The sequence below is a fragment of the Monopterus albus genome, unplaced genomic scaffold, assembly GCF_001952655.1.
Source record: "Monopterus albus unplaced genomic scaffold, M_albus_1.0 scaffold50.1, whole genome shotgun sequence".
Classification (NCBI taxonomy): domain Eukaryota; kingdom Metazoa; phylum Chordata; class Actinopteri; order Synbranchiformes; family Synbranchidae; genus Monopterus; species Monopterus albus.
The window spans coordinates 965936-986840 of record NW_018127930.1 but is presented as its reverse complement, the minus strand read 5'-3'; the positions used below and the strand labels follow the sequence as shown (position 1 = coordinate 986840).

The following is a 20905-nucleotide window of genomic DNA, read 5'->3' as shown; positions in this document are numbered from 1 at the left end:
TTATTTTTTGACAAGTGGGGCCTGAAAATTCGCCCAGCCTCTTAAGTGGGGAATGACACAAAATGTTTGAGAACCACTGTATTAAGGAACATGTCCACTAATGAGTCTGGCCTTTGTCCTTACAGTGATCATGGCCTTATTTTATCAAAATGTAAATCAGCAAGCTGGTGTGTATGTGTGGAGGTTATTTTGGGATGGAGGCCAAATGACTGTAAAATAGGGCAAGAATGTGAATTATGTGTTTTCCTGGGTGCTTTTTGAACACACATGCCTTTATTTTGCACTGTACTGATCAGTGTTTGCACACTTCTCCTAGTGTGTTTCACAGTGTGCCTTCATTTTTCTGGCCTTCTTCTCTCTGACAGCAGACAGAATTTTATGGTTCAGTTGTCATGACAAGTGTAAAGCAGTGATTTGAATGATCAAGGAGATGCAGTGGTTAGCACTGTCGCCTAACAAGAAGGTTGATCATGGCTGATGGCGGCCTGTCCTCCCGGTGCTCCAGCTTCCTCCCACAGTCCAGAGACATGCAGATTAGGTTGACTGATGACTCTAAATTGTACGTAGGTGTGAATGTGGTTTTCACACCAGTGTGATAATATCTACATAAAATGACAAAAATTACCTTTTCGAAAAATATATTTTTTTGTATTTTGAATTTTCATTTTGGCTCATGTCCCATCTGCTCACATGGTAGGGGCGGGGTTTATGACCTATATTGCAACTAGCCACCAGGGGGCGATCAATTAGTGGTTGCTTCACTTATGGAATCCTTCACATTGTTCATCTTTTTACATGTAAACAGTCTACACACTCTGTGATAGACTGGAGACCTGTTCGAAGTGTACCCTGCCTCTCACCTGGAGTCAGCTGTGACTGGCTTCACCCGCACAATGACCCTCTACAAGATAAGCGGTATAGGTAATGGATGGATGGATATGTGACTAGTGTTTAAATGTAGGTCATTATATTACAACTAGATTTATAACACCAGTGGAATAGTAGCCTAATGTAATGAAGGTATTTGGCACAATGAAGGCACAAAATGTCCTGTCCTGTCAGCCGGACACTGTTACCAGTAAGTCTGTGTGTGAGGAAGGTAAAAGGTTTGAGTCTTGTGATTGTGCTGGTCCTCACAGTTGTTTTAGATTTTCATATTCAGATTTGTTGACCCTTGTGAAACATACTGTACACACCAGCTTTTTTACAGCAATAGTATAATAAGACATTTCCCCCTCAGCATGATTATCACCAGTGCAGTTCGTTTCTTGTCAGAGGTTATAGTGAAGACCTCTGTTAATCCAGCCAGTTCAGCTCAGGTTAAATTAATGTGTCTTAGTTTGAAGGTCTTGTGACTGGTATCAAAATGCATTGTTCTTAATGAAACCTACTCAGTCATACTAAACACAGACTGACTACAATAGGAGTGGAAAACCTACCTAAACCTGACATGCATAAATACATTTTCACAAACAAAGTCCCACTCTGAAAAGGACCTAAATGATAATTGTCAGTATTAGACATAATGCCACCTGAGACCTGTAGACCAGGACCCTAGTCAGACATAATTTGGATCTGGTCCTACTTAAATTCAGAGCTAAGTCTGGGTTACTAGGAACTGAGCAGACCAGTGAAGACCTGTAGAGTAAAGATGTAACATCTATTGTTCATATCAGAATGTTCGCAGCTCCTGTCAGGTCCAGCCAAACATTAGCTCAGTCCAAAGACCTGCAGCACTCCTGGAACTGAGGCGGACTATACAAAGGAATGGACCTGAGACTCAGGTCTGCTCAGGTCCTCAGATTTTTGGGGGGTCATCATCACACGTGTGTAGGTGTAGGTGTTTTTGGAGCTTGCCCCATACAGTATTATAGGGACATAAAGTCTCTATATTTCTGCCTCTGTTATGTAAATCTGTCTCTTGTGAGTTCCCAGACTCTATGGAAGCACAATACAAAATTTGCTGGAATACCGCTTTGAATCAGTCTTGCTATTGACCCTTACTATGGACTAAATGTCAGGATATCTGGCTGTTTTTTAAGAGACTATGCTGAGACGGACAGGAAACAGACATAGGGGACTATGACGTGCAAAATTCACAATTTGGTTCAACTGCATATAACTTAAGTCCACACTACAGCCACAACAAGGCATGAGGAGGGGTCACTAGTATTGTTTTTAAATTACCACAAGCCAAGAATACTGGGAACCACTGCACTACTCTAAATAAATGTAGTAACTGAGGACTTTTTTCTGGTGGAGTCCCCCACTGTTGTCTGAGGAGCTTGTCCCAAATCATACAGTCACTATTGATTAGAAGAGGTATGTTGTTTCAGTCATGGTCTGAACAGGCGTAGCTGTTCTGTTTGGATATCTGCAGGATAATGAATTTCAGCTGGAATACCAAAGTCACTGAAAACCACACACACATACACGTGGAATACCAAAGTCACTGAAAACCACATACACATATGCAGGGTAACTGAGTGATACTGCAAGCCTTATTTGGGTATATTTATCTTTGAACAAGGCGAACAGTGCAGGCAAATGCACAGTTCAACAGAGCTGAGGAATGGTTTACTATTATCTTTCACACTTCTCAGAGGATATTTTATTTGCTTCACATCAGCACAGCTCATTATACAAAACTCACATTTATGTCACTTTTGTGTTTTGTGCTATTATTACATGTGTAAAGCTCATGTGGAGACATTTGAAAACCCATCTTTGTCTGCAAGTGGCCTCGGACCTACACCAAGCTGCCGTTTGTTGTCGTTCAGTTCAGTTTTGTTGTTTTATATTTTGTCAGTGTGTGTTGTCCAGTGTAGTTGTGTTTTCAGGGCTGCTGTACGTAGCTGATTAAAGTCGCTCATGAGCAGGAACACTTTTTGCTTGAGGACCCTTCAGATTTTGGAGCTGCAGTGTGTAGAATAGTAACACAAGATGTAATTCAGAAGAGGGTCGGACACACCCTGCAATAAATTCTTGGCAGTTGTTTTTCGAAGAGTCCCACATGGACGGGATTAATGTTTCAGAGCAGTACCTTCAATCATAGAAAGTATGTGAAAACAACTATCGAATAGCGGAACTTTCACCGTTTATAGCGAATTCATGGTATAAAACTTGTTCAGTGTTGGATCTACACATTTATGAGCAGATGTCACAAGTCAGCTCTTTAGTTTACTGGTCCGTTTCATCTTTGTCAGCTTATGAAATCTAAATGTGGGTACAGAAAAGGTAGAGATTGGTATGACCTATCAATCAAAGTGCCAATTTAGGGGTTTTCCCTTTCACCAAAATACAGAGTTTTCTTGAGCCAGAACCTTGTGGCCATGGCAAGAACTGCATTTTAATACTCATGCATTCTGACCTCTTCATTTGCCACTTAGCAACATCCCAGTAGTGGCTCGGAGGCATTCTTTCCCCCTGAATTAAGCTTTCCAGGATTCCTGGAACCCTCGTAGATGAATGTGTCACGATGGAGAAGGCACTTACTGCTGCCACGATCGACGCTCAAGGGTTGAACAAATTGGCCTCAAAGTTCAGGTCCTAGAATAGAGTGGTCAGCAGCTTCGTGGCATCCACTGGTAAAAACAAAAATTACAGGTACCAGCAGAGCACCTTATGCTAAACGCATCGACTTTGTGATGTTTGTGCAGAGTTATGTCTACAACCAACTCAGGGTCTCATTGAGATGATCTCATAGAGAACAAGACAACAAGACAATGTGACCTTAAATTGAACACACACACACACACACACACACACACAGTGACAGACAGGCACACACATACTGTACATTTTGAAACCGTGGCACACATACTGACAGGCTGCTGAGAGGCATCACTGGCAGCACCGATAAAGCAATGAGGCCATGTTGTTATATACTCTGTGTGTGTGTGTGTGTATACACATGTTTCTTACTTTACAGTTTTGGTTGATGCCTTTGTTGTGAGGACATTTTAGTCGGTTCTCACACCTTCAAAGGGCTTTTTGAGGGTTAAGACTTGATTTTAGAATCAGGTTTAGGTTTGGTATTAGGGTTGGGGGGTAGACTTTTATCAGTCTTGATGGTTAACAGGAGGATCAGAGACAAAGACTGAAGTGCAGATGTGTGTGTGTGTCAGAGTGGGAGTCTCAGCTGAATCATCACTTCATCATCACTATGTAGGAGTGATGAGAGACTTACAGGATGTGTTAGTACGATTCTTTGACATTATCTACTTTTCACTTAGCCCTGCCCATTTAGTTTCTCAAGCTTTCCAACTTAGCATTACACATGTGCAGTTTACAGTGGTAACTATGGCTGATTTACCACTGGAATTTTAGTGGTACAGTGGGTCCTTGACAGTTGCTGACAGTTTTAATTAGCTATAGGTGGTTGGAGACTGCACCTCCATCACATATTTTCTAAGGAGCACACCACCTTCTGCATTAGGAGGAATTATGGGAATAAAAAAATGGCAGAAAATAGAATAGTGTTTAGTGTCAAGTGTTTCCCATCTTTCAGAACAATAGAAATCCTGAAATCAAATGTAACATCCAGTGTGACTTAACAAGTTTAATCAGTGTGTCAGTGCAGAGATACTTTAGGTCCATGACATGTTCATACCAGGGAGAGTCTGGGTGCTGGAAGTGTAACGAGCTGCTACTTTGGACACAATAAAGCCACAAAATCATTAACAGCTGCTGCACACTTTTGCTCTTTTCTTAGTAAACCCAGCCTTAAATGTTTGTCTTTATGTATCTGTGCAGGTAGAAGAGGGCGGGAAGGCGGACACTTTGGACCAACCTCTTCAGGTGGGGGATGAGCTTGTCATCATTAATGACGTGGAGCTGACTGGATACCGACAGGAAGCCATTGCTCTGGTCAAAGGATCTTACAAGACGCTGCAGCTCACTGTCCGCAGGTACAGACGCTGTGTGTGCATGTGCGTCTACACGGGCCTAAGACTGAAGCCAAATCCTCTTTATTTTTATTAACAGCCAACCCAAGCCATCCAGAAACCTGATACTTTATCAGGAGCCATCAGGTTGAGGTCAGGTAACAGAACATCAGTGTGTGTGTGTGTGAGAGAGAGAGAGAGTAGATTGATGATGTTGGCTATGATATTTAGCAAAAAGGCAAAACACCTATTGAGAAAATATTTAGATTTTTTTGTATTCTAGTCAGTCATTTATTTCTGTCAATCAGCCAGAAATGTTCTAATAAACATTAGTCAGAGTCTGCTTTTCTCAGGCTACAAGCACATCTATGGTAATGTTAATCTAGGAATGTACTAAAACAGGCTTTCTGTTTTTCCACTGTTGTCAAATAGAGTGGTATGACTGAAAGCTTAAGAGGTCCCTTTCCCTCCTTCCTTACTTGCGTCCTTGCTGGCAACCAGTATAATCTGTAACTGATCAGGATTCTGCTGTACATCCTGGTTCATAGTACAAATCAGAGCTGACTCCCTGCAATAAACACACACACACACACACACACACACACACACACAGACAAACACTCTTCATTAGCAGTTATCAGTCATCATTCATTACTAGTGCTGTGATTGGTAATTACCTCTGTGTATGTATTATATAGTTTGCATTTACAGAGTAAAAGCAAACACACATCTGTGAAATTCTGAAGAAATTCTCTGTTTTCTTTACACAGTAGTGATACACTAAACAGAAAGGTAGTTAGGTTCACCTGTTACATACTGTGTCTGCAGATAAACAGCTGAACAGCTTTTAATCAACAAATTTACACTTTGTACATAATATGGAAATGCTAGCAAATGTTAGTGTCATGTGTTAGTAGCCTACTCTCCTCTGACAAAGTTTTAATTCTTAGCTGTGAGATATGAGTTCAGTGGAGTTTATTAAATAAAGGAAAACATGTACTAGGATCGAACATTAGAATGGAAACATTGGTGATGTTAGAGCAGATATGCAAACATGCAGATGCCACATCCAGCTTGTGAGTTGCACGTCTACCACATCTCTGCACATATACTGTACAAAGGTTTTAGGCACTTCAGGTGTTTAGATCCTGATCCATTACATACTGTAGTACCATCAGGGAGGCATGTGAATGGTCTTAAATTCATTCTGCAGCACGACAGTGAGCCAAAACATACACAGCCAGAGTCATAAAGAACTATGTCCAGAGACTAAAATCACAAGGAGTCCTGCATCAGAGGGTCTGGCCTTCATACAGTTCTGATCTCATCATCATGGAGTCAGTGTGGGATCACATGAGGGTACAAGAGACACAATGAAAGAAGTCGGTTCAATAAAAGTGGCATATTGTTTTAAAACCATCCTCACTTTTCTTTTAGTATCTAAAACCTTTACACAGCATTTTTACATATGACTTAAGATATCACTATATATATATTGCACTATAATTAAAATAGCGTTGTGAAGCCTACCAAAGCTGCTACCATTGAATAATATTACACTCTTACTATAGTGTTTGCTGTAATATGTGATGGGGAAGCTACCAATTACTTCACACTAGAAGAGGCTGATCTACAGCAAAGCTACTCTAGGGAGAAATCTAGCTTGGTTTGACTACAGCTGCTTAGAAAAAAATGTACATGTGATATGAAATTATAGCAAAATATAATATAAAACAGTCACATGCCAGCAAAAAAAGTCATTGAGTTGAATTTAATACCTGAAAAGGTGCTCACATGCAGCATGGTAAAATAAGAAAAAAATTAAAGGAGGAGATTGTTCTTTTCCTTTTTTGGCCCAAAATTGTTTGTAGTTTTAGTAGGTAACTACACAAAAAATGGCAAAAAAGTAGTGTAACTACTTGAATCACTATGCAAATATGAATGTAGTACAGTGTTTGTTAACACTGGTTGTAATTTTGTCATTTTTTATTAAATGTTCATTAATTTCCAAAATATCACCTAAGTTATATCATAGCAGCCAATTACAATGCAGTAAGAAAAAGAATATGCTTAGAAACTAATTAAGTACATGTAGGGTAATTTCATCTTACATATTACAGTTTGAAAGTATTAGTGGTACAGTCTACCAAAGTATTTGGGTATAAAACCCCACATTTTAAATTTTACCAGCTATTGGTAAAACTTAGGCAGCTTACATTATGATAATTATGACTGTGGATTGGTTTCCTGCCTTTATAGACATACAGGACATGCATTATGTGTACATTATGGAAACAGTGTTTATGCATCACCACAATAAACAGCAGCGGTCAGTGAAGTGTCAACCATCCCCTCAGTGAAGCACTGGGCTAGTGGCCAATCATCATGTCATGCACACTGGCCCATGAAGCATTTCTCCCATACCCAATCACTATGCTAGCTTCTTTTAGCCATTTTAGCTAGTATTCTTATCAGGTGTTAACAACAGGACATTAGATATAAATATACACTGTAGTTAGCTGAGAAGTGGACAGAAAACTATTAAATGAGTCAAATGGTCCCATGAAATGACTTTACAGAAGTCAGCCACTTGTGTTCAGTTTTGTAGAGATGGACACATATTTGCAAACAGAATCAATGGTTTAAGAGTGACTGGAAGAGTGGGATGCCTCCAGTGTGATTGCCTGAGGGTGTGTTATGTCTCCAAGTATCTCAGTATTCAGGTGGCTGCCTTGCCAGGTACAAACACAGGTATTTGGGTTTGGGGTGTGACTGTTAGCAATGCTGCTGTTGCTACTGTAATTTTTATTTACTGGGAGACGTCTGAGAGGCATGACACAATACAGGACTTTAGACTTTAGACATAAACACTCTCACACGTACACACACAATAGGGCAGAATCACACATGGCATTGTGGGAAGGTGTGCCAAGGAGGGAAGGTGTGAGAATTATGCTCCAGACAAGCAGAGAGCAGTAGTGTGTCTTTTGGTCTGATCTACTTTTCGTAGGGATCCGATGGGGAGCCGAGAGCGATCGACTGTTGTGAGGTCTGTTTTTATAAAAGTAGATACACAGTATGGCTTGTTGAATCCAGTGTGCTAATACTGCATGTATATTCTCTACTGTTCCTCTGAGCTTGCCCTGAGGCACGCTGGGAGATTAGAACAGTTGATCTTGGTTTCATGCCTTGGCCATGTGCAGTGGGCTGTGCAGCAGGTCAAACTCTGCAGTTGCATACCTGGACCTTTGGACTATAGTGTTCTGCTAGTGAAATCATTATCCCATGAACACTGGTTGCCAGGAAAGGCAGAGAACTGTCAGTAACTTGTGATGCTATTCTTCTTTATTCTTTTTCATTTCAAGCTTGTTATTTCATGCATGATGCACAAACTGGACTTGTCATACAGGGAGAAGCCAAGGAGCCAGTATGTGCTAATCTAGGAGGCAAATTAGGATACAGTTGCTGCTTTTTTGGACTGTTGATCTGTGATTGAGTGTGTCGTGGATAATTTAACCATACACAAAACAGGACTTTGATTGGATATTTCTTGCCAAAATGCACCTTGGGAGTCATAGGTTTCACTAAATGTTGAGCTGTGTTTTAAACAGTCAAGGGTTCCGTGATGAGTTGATGTCCTCTTTAAAAGAATATATTTATATGTCTTCCTCTCTATCTTATCTTTTCCTTCATCACTTCCTCCTCACACTCGTTCATCAGCTCTCATCTCGGCAGCTGCAAAGTAGCAGCCTCTCAGGGACAATAAAGAGGTGTTAGGTACTTTTATGGCTGGTTGTGTGCGTGTGTGTGTGTCCTCATTCTGTATGTCAGTTTGAGAGAAGGTGTGTGACTCTGAAACCAAACACACCTGTCTGTCCATTTGACTCTCTCTCCTCCATAGCTGCTGTGTTCCCTCTGATTGGTTTGTTCAGGTGAGCCCTGATTGGCTGAAAACAGAGAAGTAAAGTGACACAGAAACAGAGTCACAGGCAGTCAGAGAGGACAAACCATGCCATTAGTGTATTCATAACAGGCTGAAAACAAACCAGAGTGTGTTCTGAGGAGCTTCCCATCAAAGCTGTAAGTGTGTGTGTGTGTGCGCATGTGTGTGATTCTTAAATAGATTGAGAAAAATATGTAACAAAATTAAAGGGAGGTTGTGTGACATTAGAAACCTATACCAAACATGGCACTATTACTGATAAAATGTTCAACTAAACTACAAAAATAATAACCTCCAATCATTTTGAAATATCCTTTATTGATTCCTGAAAATGCTGCTGTTTAATGGTGTTAAAACCAAAAGCCAAAACTAATAGTAATACCTGCTAAAAGATAATACATGCTCAAATCCAGATTTATGAGCTCTGAACAGGTTTTGAGAGCGGATTTTGATCAGTTGAAAGTCAGCTGTTTTCTCCAACTGCTTCTGAGCGCTGGAGGCCTCGAGACAGGCTTCAGCAGCTCACTCCTAGCTCAGGCTGTTGGGCTGAGGCCTGTGGGCTGTTTGATCTGAAAAGGCACCAGTGAGAATGCAGTTTTTTTTACTAGTGACAATGTTGTGTGGTTCTCAGTGGATGTAGCCAATGTTTTTTTCCTGATATATAAAACATATATATTGGACAAAATATTGAGATAGACCTGGGTAAAATGACTCTTGTCTGCTGCTGTCTGTACCATCTAATAAATTAAGACAACATAAATCCTTGGTGTGAGATCTGTAGGATACCTACAGTAGTTGCTCAAAATTGTTGAAGTTTTATTCATTTATCAGCAGCGATAGCTCCCCATACATTGGTGTTTTTTTTTTTAGTATATGGGAATTGTTGTGACTTTCCTCCTTTAAATAACGACTCAATAGGTCGTTTGTGCCCACAGGTTATTATGACTAACAGATACTTGTTATTGTTTAATGACATCTAGCAACCATAGTAATTATGACATGAACAAAGGACAAAGTTAGGTGTTGTAGTATACAGAGGCAGAAAGTCATTGTTAGGAGGAGGCTGGATGGCTAGGTAAATGAAACACAGGCCTTCCCCAGGCGTTTCTTTCAAGTGTGTGATGTATGTTTTTCAAGTAGTTTCATTCCTAAACACAACTAAGTAGTGTTTGTTCCTATACTTCACCAAAATGTGGCAAAACGTACAAAAACACGAGGGTTTCATTAATCATAGCAGCATGTTTATGGCAGTGTCCTTGATGACAGAGTTATGCTGAGCTTGTTGTTGTGTTTATAATTGTTTCCATGACAACAAAAATCTGGAAATCTTGCCTTTGCAACGTATGTTGTCGTTAATGTGGAATTCTTGCAATTCTGCCTGAAAAAGTCAGAAAGCTACAACCCCAAATCAGAAAAAGTTGGGACGGTATGTAAAATCAAAAATACTGAAAACAGCGATGTGTAAATCATCTGTGTCCTGTATGACATTGAAAACAATACAGCAGCACTTTATTTGATGTGAGACCTCATCAGTTTTATTCTTTGTTCAAAATGAACACATTTCAGTTCTGATGCCTGCAACATATTCCCCCCAAAAAAGTTGGTTCAGCTGCATTTCAGGGCCAGTAATGAGGTAAAACAATGAAATGATGATTCCATTTGAAACAGGTGATGTCAACAGATGAATGCATCATGATTTGGTACAACGGTGCCATCCAGAAAGGCCAAGCCCTTTAGGAGCAAAAATGGTACGAGGACCACCAGTTTGACAACATACGTTTGAGAAAATTATTGAAATGTTTAAAAACAATGTTCCTCAAAGAAAGATAGGAAGCATTTGGATATGTCACCCTCTACGGTGCAGAACATGATCAAGAGATTCATGAAAACTGGAGGGATTTCAGTGCGTAAAGGGTCAAACCTAAGCTGGATGACCATGGTCTCTGATCCCTCAGACGTCACTGTATCAAGAATCACTCTTCTATAAGTGATATAACCACACGGGGTCAGGATGACTTTGGCACACCTGTGTCAGACACTACAATACGTAGTTACATCCATAGATGCTGCTTAAAACTGTACTGTGCCAAAAAGAAGCCCTATGTCAACAGTGTCCAGAAGTCAACTGCTCTGGGTTCAGAGGCATCTGGGATGGACCATCACACAGTGGAAACGTGTACTGTGGTCAGACCAATCAGTATTTCAGGTCTTTATTGGAAGGAATTGATCTGTGTGCTCCGGACCAAAGAGGAAAAGGACCATCCAGACTGTTACCAGCAACAAGTCCAAAATCCAGGGTCTGTCATGGTCTGGGGTTGTGTCAGTGTCCTTGGCAAAGGTCACTTACACTTCTGTGATGGCTCCATTAATGCTGAAACAGACAGAGAGATGATGGAGCAACATGTGCTGCCTTCAAGACGACATGTTTTCCAGGGACGCCCATGCATATTTCAACAAGACAATGAAAAGCCTCATAGTGCACATTACCAAGGTCTGGCTGTGGAGGAAAAGGGTGTGAGTGCTGGACCGACCTGCCTGCAGTCCTCACCTGTCCCCAGTAGAGAATGTGTAACACATTTTGAAATACAGATTGTGTCAATGCAGACCCAGGACTGTTGTGCACCTTAAGACTTGTTTGCAGGAAGAACGGCACAAAATGACACCTGACACATTTAATCACTTGGTGTCCTCAGTCCCTAAACGGCTTTTAAGTGTTGTGAGAAGGAACAGCAACATCACACCGCGGTAAATGCTTTACTGTTCCAACTTTTTTTGGAATGTGTTGCACAAAAATGGCTTAAAAAGTTCATTTAATATTCAATATTCCAATGAAAATGTGAAAACTTTAGTTTTAGCTGCCAGAGTTACTGTGTTTAATAACAGGGCTTTTCCATTTAGTACCTATTTTTCTGCATACTGTTTATATTGAAAGCTCTCTGCTGTACTGGGTTTTTAGGTGCGCCGTCTAGAGTAGATCAGACCAAATGTGAGCCAGCTCTGACCCATATGTGGCTGCCAGATCTGGACAGTTGTGGTTTTAGGGGGAGTTAGCTGTAATTATTTCTTGGCAAACGACAGATGGGTGCAGCGACTTCCCAGAGTCTTGTCGTCACAGTGAGGTTGCCAAGAAACAAGTTGAGATTCTGCACAGAAGCACTGGGTGGATAGATATGCTGTTTTTTTTTTTTTATTTTGTCAAGAAATGGTTACAGCATGCAGCTGCCCATAAAACCACAAATACTGATTAAAAATGAAGCATAGTAATTTAGAAGTGTCGGTAAGTGTGTTTGAACTTTCTATAAAGCCAGACTGTTCCCCCTCCTTCCGGTCATTATGCTAAGTGAACCTAACCACATCCAGAAACCAGATCTGTGCTTACCACATGCACATGAGGATGACACATGTCACCTCAATATAAAAGAATATGAATAAGCATATGTTCAACAATTCCTTTAAAGGCCAGTGCACATATTATGTGATGTAGCATTATCACTGGAAGTAGAGGAGGTTCAGATGGAGTTTGCTCAGCTCTCCTGAAGTATTTGGATGATGTACAGAGTAATCACACTGAGAGCACCTTAGAGGATGGTGGGCCAAAGGAAGACAGAATACTTAGTGAGGAGCCAATGGAGCATGTGTGTTGAGGCCTTTTTGGGCTCCTTTTAACCGATACGTGACACTTGTGGTTTTCTTCATATGATGTAGGTAGGGTTGTCACCACTCCCCTGTGCACTGTGTGTGTGCCTTGCCTTGCATCTTCCATCTGGTTGTCCTGTGTTTTGTCTTCTAATCCCCAGTAAGCAGCAGTTTGCACTTCACTGGTGTTATGTTACACATCAAGAGGTTTTGTTTTCCATGAGGCAACTAGAGAAAGCAACCAACAGGACGCACCTACTAGTCAAAATGTACCATTACAGTAATGGTTGGACAGAGCACACAACATACTGATGATTTTGTTATTCTTAGAGGCTTTCTAGCACTGGATCTAACAGTGTGTAGTAGAGGTTTTGTAGTGCGCTGTGTATTTTCATGCTTAGAAAATAGATGGTGTTTATGATATTTGTATTGTTTTGCTTGGAACAAATTTGTTGAGTTAGCAAATCGAATGTTATGTGGTTTGTTTGTTTTTTCAAAAAAACTACAAATTCAGACCTTTGTTAATTGACTTGTTGTCCTGCTCTATTTGCTGAGATGACCTGTTGGTCCGATGTGGCATTACTCCACTGCTAATATAAGTGCTCAGTTTCAGACTATTTAACTGGCCTCTCTAAAAGACCAGCTGACCTCAGATGGGCATCTTCTGGTGTAAATAAACTGGAACGGACACTGGACACTGTCAAACACATAAAAATATCAAACCTTTGTGGATTTAAAAAGTGAAAGGCGAAAGGATCCTAATGTCGTTGATGATTTCATGACTTTACCAAGCTCGACCAGTAGTTTACACTTACCATGTGAAATAAAATCTGCCTGATGAATTGCATGGATTTTTGTACAGAGTCATTAATAACACTATGATTGGATCTAAATTTCAAATTGATTTTGCAAAACTGAGCATTTACTTCAACCTCATCTGTCCCTAGTGTTAAATGCTAATTAGCAAATGTTAGCATGCTAACATGCTACAGTAAGAGGTCAACATGAGATTATACCTGTTAAACAATGGCATGCTAGCAGTGTTATTCTGATTTTGTTAGCATGCTGATGTTAGCATTTAACTTAAAAAAATTACCTGATCTCTGGTGTAATTAAACATTTATTTTGTAAATGATATACTTTAAGAATAAGACTTTATTTAAACACAAAAACAGGCTTAGTTAGTAATGTATTATTAATCTTTAGAAGCTACAAATGATGACATACCAAGTGAACTAACCGAGATATATTACTTCATAAAGGACAAAAGTTACAAAACTCCCTTCAAATGTCAGGCAGTTTAATTTTGACTCGATTGTTCTTTTGGTGTCTTACCTGGCATTAAAAGTCTGTTGGTGTTAATTTTTACATACCTTTAAGCTCATTTTGGATCAGTCATTCATTTTCTACCGCTTAGTCCCTGAACGGGGTCACAAGCCAATCCCGGCCGGCAATCAGGCAAAGGCAGGGTACACCCTGGACAGGTCACCAATCCATCGCAGGGCTAACACATAGACGAACAACCACACACACGCAAGCACTCCTATGGGCAATTTAGAGACACCAATCAACCTAAGCTGCATGTCTTTGGACTGTGGGAGGAAGCCAGAGTACCCGGAGAGAACCCACGCAAGCATGGGGAGAACATGCAAACTCCACACAGAAAGGTCCCAGGTGGGGCCCGAACCCGGAACCTTCTCGCTGTGAGGCAATGGCGCTAACCACTGTGCCACCGTGCTGGGTCATTCGTTAGATATTTTTCAAACAAAACCTAAAGTGAACTTGAACCCAGACATAAGAAGGATCTGCTCCACGTGTATTCACATACTTATCAGTTATGAATATAAGATCAAACAGTGAGCCGTCTCATCCATATTAATGACAGCACCATGAGGTGGAAGTGTATATTTTTGAGACTGGCAGTGTTTTCCCTGTCAGCATCTTCAGCATGAACACACTGTGTCAGTCGGTATTCTGTCGAGCAGGTTTGGCGCCCATGTCCTCGCTGATCTCGGTATTTGCATGTGCTTTGTATTCTTCTGTTTTGTTTGTGTGATTCAGACAGAATGTAAACCTGACTACTGAAAAGCACTCCTGTTCTGGTAAAGGCACAGAGATGCTTTTACAATAAACTGCTTTAATCAAGTATATTTTATTTTATATATTTGATTTTTGAAGCCCAAATACAATCGCCAGAAATAAAAAGCTATTGTAAGGCTATAAATGAACTACACCACGGTCCCATGATGTCAACATCGCCACCCCGGCTTCCAGCTTTTGATTTATAGCACTTTCCTCTTTTACAAAATCCTTTCCTCATAGTGTGACCCGATCTAGCTGGTGACCATGGCTGGGTCAGTTAATTAGAATAGTTTAGAAGCACACGTGTTTAAAAATAACGAGGCCATAAATGCAGGTTAGTGAGTATATGAGTCTCAATGTGCAGTGTGATGGCGTTTAATATTCTCGACAATCTCTGGCAGTCTATCTAACCACTTGTTAGCAACTGCCTTTTTTAAAATATGTAAAAGCATAAAAACATCAGGAGTGGGGTATTTGCTGATGTATTTTATGTGATAGAACAAAACGTGAAAATGTATTGGCCTTGTGTTAACCACAGGCCTTATTAAACTGGATGCAGGGATTTGCTCCCATTCAGCCACAGGAGCATTAGCAAGGCTGATGCATCCTGGCTCACAGTTGGGATTCCAGGTCACTCCAGAGGTGTTGGATGGAGTCGAACACAAGGCTCTGTGCAGTGGTTTTCTGTCATGCTGAAACAGGAAAGGGTCTTCCCCAAAATTGTTGCCACAAAATCAGAAGCACAGCATGGTCTAGAATTTAGTAACAATTGTGAGAGGCGCTATACGAGGTGCTTGTTATTATTGAGTCAGATTTTCAAATATACCTAGAAACTACTAATCAGGCTGCAGGGAGCTGAGAGAGTTAAAGAGCTGAGCAGAGATGAGAGCAAGGGATGAGTCATGATGTCAAAATGCTGTGAGGAGTGTGTGTGTGTGTGTGTGTGTGTGTGTGTTTTAGGAGGTCATGCAGCATACCAGCACAGTTATCAGCAGGGTGTCATAGTTTGTGTATGAAGTGGTGATTATTAGTAACTCTACTAATTGTAATGGTAATTGTGTTACATGTAATAGTATCATTTGAAGTATAATTTCCAAAAATTTGAAGAAAACCTACATCAGTGTTTGTTTCTCCAATTTCAATGGTTGTATTTGTTATTAGAATTAGTGTTACTATGTTCATGTTTGTATTTTGTGTATTTTTATCCATTCAGGTTTTTAATACATTTGGATTGGATTGTTGGATTGAAAGTGAAAATGTACTTAGTGACGAACGAGACCCAAGAGGAATTTAAACACTTTGTTGTCTTGCAGGTTTTAATCATAGTTGTGTAGTTCTCTCTAGGTGTTCCCCTCTGTCTGTCTCTTTCTCTTTGTTTTCTTTCATTTATCTCCTGTGACTCTGTCTTTGTGCTTCTTGTTTGTTGGTTGACGTAATTGAGCTGAATGAATGTTTGAGTTTCTCTGCTCAAAAAAGAAGAGGAAGAAGTCATTATAGGGACAGACCACCACAATACTGTTTCCCAGGCAACTGCTCTGTGTGTGTGTGTCTTTGCATTTAAACACTATGGGGAATGAGAGCCGTCCAGAAAGCGACTTTGTGGGAACTTTGTGGGTTCTTTGATCTTATTGAACAATTCAGCAAAAGTCAGCACTATAATATCTGTGCATGGCAAATACAATATTGTAGTAAAGTTAGGGTAAGCCTCAGCAAATAATAGTACATGTAAATGTACATGATCCCCAAATATAAGGTGCTTTTACCTACCTGTAACCAGTTTTCTGCAGTTCAGTAACAGATGGGTCTCTGTAACTATCCCCCCATAATATTACACAACCACACACCTTGGTTCCATCCTGTTTCTGCCAATAGTCATTAGTTATGATACATGAGGTCCAGTATCAGTCTTGACTATTCATCCCTTTTTTTGTTGTGATCTCTCTGTGACACAGAGAACACAAACACACATATCAGTTTATTAAAGACCAGCTGTTAGTCAGCAGAGTTTCCTCTGTGAGAGGAAATCAGTGACCATGTAATGTGGAGGATGCAGGATGACATCATCCAAGCTGTCCAATGAACGAGTTCTCTATTAGACCATATAACTTTATTTTTACAACTCTTGGTTAGTAATACATTAATGGAATTTGGAAACAACCCAAAACTAAGAGGCAACAGTGTATCCATTTATTCCTTGCTCTGGATTAAGTTAACTACATTTGTGGCTGTCCTGCCTATTTCTGATAAGATGTGCCTTTGCCCTGTTACCATTTTATCTGGGTCAAAAGTGGTGTGTGGCCATTTTGAGACATTCTTACGGTTTCAGTCACATTTAACTAAGTACATGATCAGTAATGTTGTTCATTGCAGTAGTGATTTTGGAAGCTTGCTGTCTTGTATGGCGATGTACAAAGGTTGCTATGTCATTGAAGCATAGCTGTACCTCTACATGCAGGCACAGAGCTGATCATTACTATACAGACTAAATAAAAGTGGTCCGAGTATAGATCCGAGTGGACGCCTTGTACAGGTATACATGTTAAATACTGTGATTTCAATATGTCATTTATTTGAGTGAATCAGATGAATCTAAGTAATGATGGATAAATCACCTTTACCATATCAAGTCTTTTTAAGGTCAAGAAAATGTCCCTTTTAGTACTGTCTATATCCATTATTGTTTTAATCTTTTGTAAAAACATGCAGATTGCAGTCTTTGTGAAGTGGTGCGCTCTAAATCCAAATGGCATCGGGTTCAAAGCAAGAGGGTTTTCATGTATCTAGAGAAATCCTTCGAGAATCTGAGAGGTTGATAATGTTTGTGATATGAGAAGCCAAGGACTCCTGTAGAGACTTTACAGACATTGCAGAGTCCATACCATAGCTAGTGTATCTTTAGCTTTGGGCATTACACAAAGTAAGTTTATTATTACCTTATGCTCAAAGATGTTACTTAAACTAAGCAATAAGGGTTTGGAGGACTAGAACTTTTTCACCTCAGTTAGCTTTTTAATATGCTCCCAAACTTTAGTGTTCCCTCTAATCTTACAAATAACACCAATAAAGAAAAAAAGTTGCTTTAGCCTTTCTTAACGGTATAGGACCCTGACTACATAGCACGGTAAACTTCTTAATCTCCAGGTCAGACTTTCAACACATGATCCCTCTCCTTCACCAAATGTTTGAGCTGTGCAGTGATGTTTGCACATAAATATGCTGCTGTCCTTCTCTGCAGGCATCACAGAAATTCATTCCAGTCTGTTTGGTGAATAGCTCTTGGAAAATCCCCACATAGCACGGTAAACTTCTTAATCTCCAGGTCAGACTTTCAACACATGATCCCTCTCCTTCACCAAATGTTTGAGCTGTGCAGTGATGTTTGCACATAAATATGCTGCTGTCCTTCTCTGCAGGCATCACAGAAATTCATTCCAGTCTGTTTGGCGAATAGCTCTTGGAAAATCCCCAGGTTCACTTTTTGGAATTGTAAAAAAAACTGAAATGATTTTTTTAAAAACTTATTCTAAATGTTTTTTAGTTAATTAGTAATAGGAGGAATGAGAACACTGGATGTACAAGGTCAATGATATGTTTGGATATTTAACCTATTAACATTGGCTTGAAAATTCATTCTTGATTGTGGAAACAACAACATCACACACACACACACAACTTCTCAAGACAAGATCTAACTTGTTTTAGTTGTTTTATCCACAGCCACATCTCATGACCATGCTCAGTGGTCATGGAAATGGGTTAGATGTTAAGAATGGCATATGGGTCATTTGATAACAGGTGGTCAGCCCACACATCATGTTCAGGTGTAACTCTAAACACCAGCTCCAACATAAAAGAGCAGTAATGTGATGAGCCTCCTACACACAGCATGTTATCAGGGAGGTGGAGGATAGCGGGAGAAAGGAAGCAGGTCTTGAGGACTCACCAGGGTCACTGGGTACAAAGTGAGGATGATGACGACAATCTCAAAAACTTACCCCAACCCAAGACCATGACTGATGCTGTTAAATCAGTGGGGGCTGCCAGAAGCATGCCAGTGGGACTTTCTTACATGGCTACAAAATCCACTTGAACTTTCAGGGTAGTGGAGCGTCAAATCTAATTTATTGTATCAAGACAAAGCCCTTGAGATTTCTGAGTGTGTGTGTGTGATGAGATGGAAAGTGGAATTTGACAACACCGTCTCTCCTGTTCTTTTGAATTCCGGGTGTTGTGGCTGTTGCACATTCCTCTGACCAGCTTAACAGGTTTCACTTTAATAGGCCTTTATGTGTACACCTGTGTGTGTGCGGCACAGATTAGTGTTTAAATGATTGTCTGAATGTGCACCCATGGAATTTCCCAGTTAACAATATAAGTCAGGGTGTGTTTCTATGAGTCTGTGTGTTTTTTTGTAAGTTGTGTATTGTGCTCTTTATTCATTTCTCTGTTCAGAAGGATTGTAGATTTAAATGGTGCCAGGCAACATCTAAGTTGTTTGTTATATGATGACAGCAATAGCTCCTCTATCATATATTGTAGAAATCCTGATGTAAAGTTTTTCTTCTGAACAGCAGCTTCTGGGTTCTCCTGGACCACAGAACTATAGTAACATTGTGTGTCTCAGAATTAGCTGCTGTACTATGCACATCAGCCTACAATCAATAAAGGCCGAAATGTTAATTAAAATGCTAAAATGCATAGAAGTTCAGTTAATTATCTGTTAAATACCACAACAAAAATATCTAACTGGCGATATGACATGATTCGGGAACTTTTCTCATTAAGAGCTGGCGCCTGAATCACCAGACTGATTTAAGGAACCAAAGGAGACTCACTTGTTTATGACCAAATTACAAACTGGCTACATGACCGCATCATGTCCTGTCTCCTGTGTGCTCTATCCAGGTGCTCCCCCACACATAACCTCAGGGCAGTATTTCCAGTAGGTGAGAACATGTCTAACGCAGACTACCTCCTGTTGTGTGTTACATGTGTGACGTTAGAGCAAGTGTCACCTTTGGTTCAAGTTAGGGTAAATCTCCTGGAAATGTAAGTCTACGTAGGGCCTTGGTATGTGCTGAAAACAAGGATGTGTGTGTGAGTGTTGGTTCAGGTAGTGTTGAGACAATGAAATGCCATTCATAAAGTTCAGTTTGAGTAACAGATCCATGAGTCTGAATGCTGATCACATGCCAAAACACCACGTAGCTTTTTTTCGGCAATTTTTTTTTTCACTGTGATTGTGTGGCAGCCTACACAGCAGAAGTAAATAGAGCAAAGCAAGTTTTCTGTGCAGTCAGGAGCAAAGGAAATGTGATCCAAAATTTAAACCTCAGTGGATTCATAATTTCTGGATTTTGGATGTAACCTGTCCATGAATGTGTATGTAGACAGGCGATTCACTACTTAAACAGAGAGCCATTTTCTTCTCTCTTTGTTCAAATACACAGAAGACATTCACTTTCAGGATCCTCTGACCTCTGAACTTTGACCTCCTTGGTGTCGTACTACCACAGTTGACCTTTGCCCTGCAGGTCATTGAGTATCCCCTGTAGCTTCCTGTGGTGAACTGTATTTGATAAAAGACAGAGTTGGGGGCATGATGTTATAAGGGAGTACAGGCGCGCAGATGGTCCTGTTTGAACCAGTCAGACCTGAGCACAACAACCCTGGTTTATTTTGGCAGCCATGTGGCTGGTCTGTGGGTGTGATGTTGTTGATTAGCCAGTCGTGCCTGGGACGGATAATCAGGTCTTGATTATGGTTTATTTGAGGGCCAGGAAAACAATAATTTTCTTAAAGCAGCAAGATACATTTTTAAAGCTCATTTTTTGGGCGGACAACCTGGCACGCTAACACCAATGAAATGTAACATTTCCTGCAGGCCTGTATAGTTATAATCCTTTCTGGTAGGCTGTTATTGCAAACGTTTAACTGATCTAATAAACCTGTAAAGTAGAAGTGACCAAAAGAATGGGATAATGAAAACGTGACAGTATTTGTGTTTAAAAGAGTAACTCAGCGACAAAGTGATGAAAATGATTTACACTGTTGGTAATCCCACTTCCACTCATTGTTTTTACTCAGCCTTCATTCCTTTGTTGTATCATTTAATGCTGTTAGACTATGGAACCTCTTCTCTACATTTATTACAATATAAGTCAAGTATAAAACACTAAACATTATGCAAGATGATCAGGAATGTCTCAACAAAATAATGTTTTCATTTTCTCCCTCTCCCCTCAGGGAGTTTGATCCAGGATACGTCGAGGAGTTTGGTGCTTCACCTCCCTCGATCCTGGCGCTTTCTGCTCCGTCTCCACCTCCTCTTTCTTCTCCACCCCAACCAACACAACAA

The 20905-nt window shown here is 40.3% G+C and overlaps 1 long non-coding RNA gene across 1 annotated transcript in view; it reads left to right on the top strand.

The window, feature by feature from the left end:
* LOC109960781 (uncharacterized) overlaps nt 1-20899 on the top strand; it is a 22695-nt gene extending 1796 nt beyond the window's left edge. The window contains exons 2-3 of the long non-coding RNA XR_002275042.1: nt 4756-4910; nt 20794-20899. This is a non-coding gene — a long non-coding RNA (uncharacterized LOC109960781). The remainder of the gene's footprint in view (nt 1-4755; nt 4911-20793) is intronic.
* The last annotated feature ends 6 nt before the right edge of the window (nt 20900-20905 follow it).